The following is a 6299-nucleotide window of genomic DNA, read 5'->3' as shown; positions in this document are numbered from 1 at the left end:
ATATATAATTTTTCTTTTTCTTTTTTTAACCTATGTTAGTTATTTTTTTTTCTTTTTTTTTACAAATAATGTGGTTCATGGAGAACCAACACCTCTTCCTCTTCGAGCGTAGAAAATTCTAAAAATGGTTTCGGACGTTGATAATTTATTTTAAAAATGTTACTATTTTTAGAATTTTCTATCTCGACAGCCCCATGTGGAAAAACTTGTTCGACAAGAATTGGACCTGTCCATCTTGATCTTAATTTTCCAGGAAAAAGATGTAATTTTAAATTGTACAATAAAACTTTCTGTTATGGAGAGAATTTTTTTCGTAAAATTGTTTTATCATGAAAAATTTTGGTTTTCTCTTTGTAAAATTTTGAGTTTATGTATGCATCATTTCGAATTTCTTCCAACTCATTTCTTTGGAGCAATCTATTCTTACCTGCCGAGTCTAAATCAAAATTCAACTGTTTTATCGTCCACATTGCTCGATGTTCAAACTTTACTGGTAGGTGACAAGCTTTCTCGAATACCAGTCTGTATGGTGACATCCCAAATTGGCCTTGAAAGGTGTTCTATACGCCCACAGAGCATCACATAATTTTACAGACCAATCTTTTCTGTTATGGTTAACTGTTTTTTCTAAGATTTGTTTGATCTGCCTGTTTGTGACCTCTACTTGTCCACTGGTTTGAGGGTGATAAGGAGTTGACAATTTGTGTGTGATTGAATATTTCCTCATCAAAGCTTCAAAAGAACGGTTACAGAAATATGTACCATTGTCACTGATGATCGCTCGGGGTACTCCAAACCGGGTAAAAATGTTCTCTTCCAAAAACTTGATAACGACCTTGTTGTCATTAGTTTTGCAAGCTACCGCCTCAATCCATTTTGACATGTATTCAACGGCTACTAGAATGTAAACATTTCCAAAGGATTTTAGAAATGGTCCCATGAAATCGATACCCCACAGATCAAAAAGTTCAACGGATAAGATGGGTTGTAAGGGCATCATATTTCTTCTTGTGACCTTCCCTAAAAGCTGACAGCGGTTACAGGTTTTGCAAAACTCGAATAAATCCTTGAAGAGAGTGGGCCAATACAGCCCAGATTGGAGAACTTTTTCAGCTATTTTTCTCTGGCCAAAGTGGCCCCCACATGCTTACTCATGACAAAATGATAGAACCCTCCTAGTTTCTTCAGTGGGAATACACCTCCTAAAGATCTGATCAGGACAGTATTTGAACAGATATGGATCATCCTAGTAAAAGTATTTTACTTGGGAGAGAAAACGGGATCTATCCTGTTTGGACCAATGAGAAGGGATCTGGTTCATGACTATGTAATTCACAATGTCAGCGAACCAGGGAACAGATTGGATTTCTAGGAACGGTTGATGTTGGTGCGTTCGGTAGTCAAGAAAGGTGATCTGCTACGGGGTTCTCTGTTCCCCTTCTGTCAAGAATTTGAATGTCAAACTCTTGAAGAAGGAGAATCCATCTAATGAGCCGTGCTTTAGCATCCTTTTTGGTCAAAAGATATTTTAGTACGACATGATCTGTAAAAACTTTGGTCAAGGAATCGATAAGGTAGGACCTGAATTTTTCTAAGACAGACTATAGCTAAAAACTCTTTCTCTGTGACAGAGTAATTTTGCTGGGCATCATTCAGAGTCTTACTGGCGTAGTAGATCACATGCGGTTTTCCATCAAACTGTTATCCTAAAACAGCTCCAATCGCAGAATCAGATGCATCACACATCAGTTCGAAGGATAAGGTCCAGTCTGGTGCATGAATGATAGGAGCTGTGGTTAGCTCCTTTTCTAGATATTCAAAAGCTTTGAGGCAGTCGGGAGAGAAGACAAATGATGTATCCTTGACTAAGAGATTGGTCAGGGGTCTAGTAATTTTGCTGAAATCCTTGATGAAACGTCGGTAAAAACCAGCATGACCAAGAAATGATCTGACATCTTTGACTGTTTTGGGAGGAGGGAGATTGGAAATGAGATCTACCTTAGCTTTGTCCACTTCAATTCCCCTATTGGAAACTACATGTCCTAAGACAATGCCTTGTTTGACCATGAAATGACATTTCTCCCAATTGAGAGTCAGATTTTTCTCCCTACACCGTTCTAGGACCAGTTTAAGATGATGCAAACATTGGGAAAATGTGTCACCAAAAATGGAAAAGTCATCCATGAAAATTTCGAGAAATCGCTCTACCATGTCGGAAAAAATACTGATCATGCAACGTTGGAATGTGGCCGGTGCATTGCACAGGCCAAAAGGCATGCGTCGGTATGCGAATGTTCCATACGGGCAAGTGAAGGTGGTTTTCTCCTGATCTTCTGGAGCGATTGGGATTTGATTGTAACCTGAATATCCATCCAGGAAACAATAGAACTTGTGTCCTGCTAAACGCTCTAACATTTGGTCAATAAAAGGAAGAGGGGAGTGATCTTTCCGAGTGGCTAAGTTGAGTTTTTTGTAGTCAATACAGACTCGCTATCTAGTTTGGATTCGACTGGGAATCATCTCATTAGCCTCATTTTGGATCACGGTGATCCTAGATTTCTTTGGAACAACTTGGACTGGACTCACCCATGAACTATAAGAAATGGGATAAATGATCCCATGATGGAGACATTTCAGAATGTCTTTCCTGAAGGCTTCTTTCATCACTGGGTTTAACCTACGTTGAGGATCTCTAGTAGGTTTGGTATCATCTATCAAATGGATTCGGTGTTGAATAATGGTTAGACTAATCCCTTTGATATCAGCCATGGTCCATCCAATGGCTTCCTTATTCTCTCTTAAAACATCTAAGAGGGCTTTCTTTTGACCGGTAGTCAAATCAGAAGAAATGATAATTGGTAAAGACTCATTCTCCCCTAAGTAGGCATACTCTAGATTTTCAGGTAGAGGTTTGAGCTCTAACTTAGGGGGTTCCTCCACAGATGGGCGAAGCTGGACTTTGGGTTCTATCTCCAAAGGTTCTCGTTGCCAGCCAACAGTAGAAACATGATTGACCAGCGGTTCTATTTCTAGTTCATCATCAGAAAGCTCCTCAATCATTAAATCAGATGCATTTGTATCAGACTCACACTCTCCCTCTTGTTGTTCACTGGATATTCCTTGAATTAAATTCACTTCTTTCATCAGATGGATCACTAGGCTGTCTCCCTAAGTTGAAAATATTAAGGTCAAAAGTCATATTCCAAAAAGATAGTTTCATCTGACCGGTTCTATAATTAATCAAAGCATTTGAGGTGGCTAAGAACGGTCTTCCTAGAATGACGGAGATTTGACTTTTGAGATTGGAAACGGGCTGTGTTTCCAAGATAATGAAATCAACAGGGAAAATGAACTCTCCAACTTTGATCAGAACATCCTCTACCTCTCCTTTAGGAATTTTTACAGATCTATCAGCTAACTGTAGAGTGCATCTTATCGGTTTAAGTTCTCCTACACCTAGCTGTTGATAGACTGAATAAGGAAGGAGGTTAACGCTGGCTCCCAAGTCTAGAAGTGCCTTATCAATGTGAGTGTTACCTATGACGCATGGAATTGTGGGACAACCATGGTCCTTGTATTTTAACGGCATGGGTTTTGAAAAAATTTCACTGAGGTTGGCAGCTAAGAAGACTTTCTTGGAGATATTGGTGGTTCTTTTCTTAGTGCATAAGTCCTTCAAAAACTTTGCATAAGAGGGGATTTGTTTGATTGCATCTAGGAGAGGGATGTTGATCTTGACCTGTTTAAAAGTTTCTAGGATTTTCTCAACATGCGGGGAGATTTTCCTAGGTTTGAGTCTATCTGGAAAGGGGACAACGGGCCTATACCTATCTAGATCAGGCTCGATCTCAAGTTTATCGTTTTGGTCATCAGAAGGAATTGCTTCATCGGAAGGAGTGTGTTGGATGGGGGAAGGGGTTTGATCCGGTGGCATTCTAACTTGATTGTTTATTTGTTTTCCTGATCGTAGTGTGTGAACTGCATTCACATGAGCTGGGTGGGATGAACTGGATCCATTGTCTTTAGGGTTTGCAACAGGTTGACTTGGGAATTTTCCTTTTTCTCTCTCACTCACGGCAGTGGCTAGTTGCCCAAGTTGGGTTTCTAACAGGGCTATGGCTTGAGTGTTCGAGTTGAGCACTTGGCCAGTTGTTTGCATGAAGGAATTTAGAGTGGTGGATGACTGGGTCAACATGTTGGTTGTTTGTGTAGAAGCTTTGATCATAGCTTCTAAACCCTTTTCTAAGACACTTAAACGTTTGTCATGATCAGAATTTGAAGGATTTGTAGGCTGGTGAGGATGATGATGTTGGGTTGGAAAAACTGGGTTAGCTTGTTGAAAATTGTTTGGTGCGTTGAATGGGACAGTGTTTTCCCTAGGGAATTGTTGGTTTGACGCGGGAATGAAGTTTTGGTTTCCATGAGAATTTCCTTGATTCCAAGCAAAATTGGGATGATTTCTCTAACCTGGATTGCAGGTTGGAGAAAATGGATCATTTCTAGGGCGTTGGAATGCAACGTTCATCTGTTCTAAAGCATGGTTGTTTCCTAGGAGAGGGCATTCCTCTGAAACATGGGTAGAAGACTGACAGTTATGACATCCCGGGGCAGAAACATGATTGATTTGAGCTGGAACTCGTTCCTTAACTTCTAAGGCTTCTAACCTCCGCAGAATCGTCGCCATCTTTGCTTCAGAAGCAATGTTTGACTCCAGAGAAAGACCACTAGACTTAGACTGTGGAACTGATGAAACCCTGTCATCACAGTGTTCCCACTGTATTGCTTTCTCGGATAAATTCTCTAGAAATTCCCAAGCTTCATCTGTGTTTTTCCTCATAAAATCTCACTGACACATTGATTCTAAAGATGTTTTTGAAGAATAGTCCAATCCTTCATATATGACTTGTCACAATCGCCATTTTTCTAGACCATGATAAGGACATTGGATTAAAAGATATTTGAATCGGTCGAAATATTTCCAGAATGGCTCTCCCGGGACAATTTTGAAGTTTTGAATGTTATTCCTAAGCTTTACCGTTTTGTGAATAGGGAAAAATTTCTTAAGAAAAACGATGACAAATTCCTCCCAAGTTGAGATGGAATTTGTCGGTAAGCTATACAGCCATTTTTTAGCTTTATCCTTAAGAGCAAATGGAATAAATTTGAGCTTAATTGCATCTTCGGTTAATTCTCTCATTTTAATCATAATACACACTTCCTCAAATTCCGAGATAAAAATATATGCATCTTCTGTTTTATTACCAAGGAATTTAGGAAGCATGTTTATGTAATGCGGTCTAAGCTCGAAATTTGCTCCATTTACTTCGAGGAGTCTTATACAAGATGGAATTGCATTTCTGGTGGGGTAACACATATCCTGGAGAACGGGTTGATTTGCTATTTCTTGGATTGGTTCAACACGGATTAAACGATGAGAATTATCCCGAACCCAAGTTTGCATACACCAAAACAAAATTTTTGTTTTCTTTTTAAGGAAAGAAAGAAAATAAGTTTTTTTTTATGAGAAGAAAAGGATAAAGAAAAATCCTAACTAAAACAAATCAAAGCAATCACTTTTCAATCACTTTAATTCTAGGGTTTAATCTAACTCAACTAGACCAGCTCCTAACCAAAAACTCCTACAGTGAAAAGATTAAAGTTTTACCAGGTAGTTAGCCAGGTAAGGATAGTACTAGAGGGTTGTGACGCCCCTGGGTTCACACAAGGCTGCAGTCCTAGGTAAAACCAAGAGTGTCAAACTTACCATGCACCCCACCGTGCAATAACATGTTTCACCATCACAATTCTATCACTCTAGTTGAGTCAATAACAGGTGTAGGTACAAAAGCAAGTAAAAGATAATACAAGAGATAACTGATGAAATGATAGGGATCGAAATACTATTTCACCATCCAACATACAGAAAATACAAAGGCAATGTCTGAAATGAAAATACGGAGGTTCTCAACAAGCCTCAAATACAACAAGTCTGAATGAAGGACATAATGCATACAGCCTCTACAACATCTATAGCATAGTTCTCAAATGTATAATATCAACTACAGTGGAGCCCAAAGAAATTATTACATAGCTAAAATGTAAAGCTGAACACTAAAGTGGTCCGCTATCAACCTGCGGCTCTCCGTGCTCCTGGCTCGTGACCTGAAAGGGGGAGGGACAACGAGCGTCAAAGCGCTAGCGAGTAACATCACAACCAACCCCAAGGGAAAAGGGCTCGTTGTTTATGAAAATACATATAATATATAATAGATCAAAAATCATTGATCTTACAAAAAAGG

The 6299-nt window shown here is 39.2% G+C and overlaps 1 pseudogene; it reads right to left on the bottom strand.

Moving 5' to 3' along the window:
* The window catches only part of LOC109826611, a 20658-nt pseudogene extending 16853 nt beyond the window's left edge, over positions 1-3805 (bottom strand).

Source organism: Asparagus officinalis, chromosome 10 (genome assembly GCF_001876935.1).
Source record: "Asparagus officinalis chromosome 10, Aspof.V1, whole genome shotgun sequence".
Taxonomy (NCBI): Eukaryota; Viridiplantae; Streptophyta; class Magnoliopsida; order Asparagales; family Asparagaceae; genus Asparagus; species Asparagus officinalis.
Note: the sequence above shows the minus strand (reverse complement) of the source record. Positions and strands in the feature narration are given on the sequence as shown.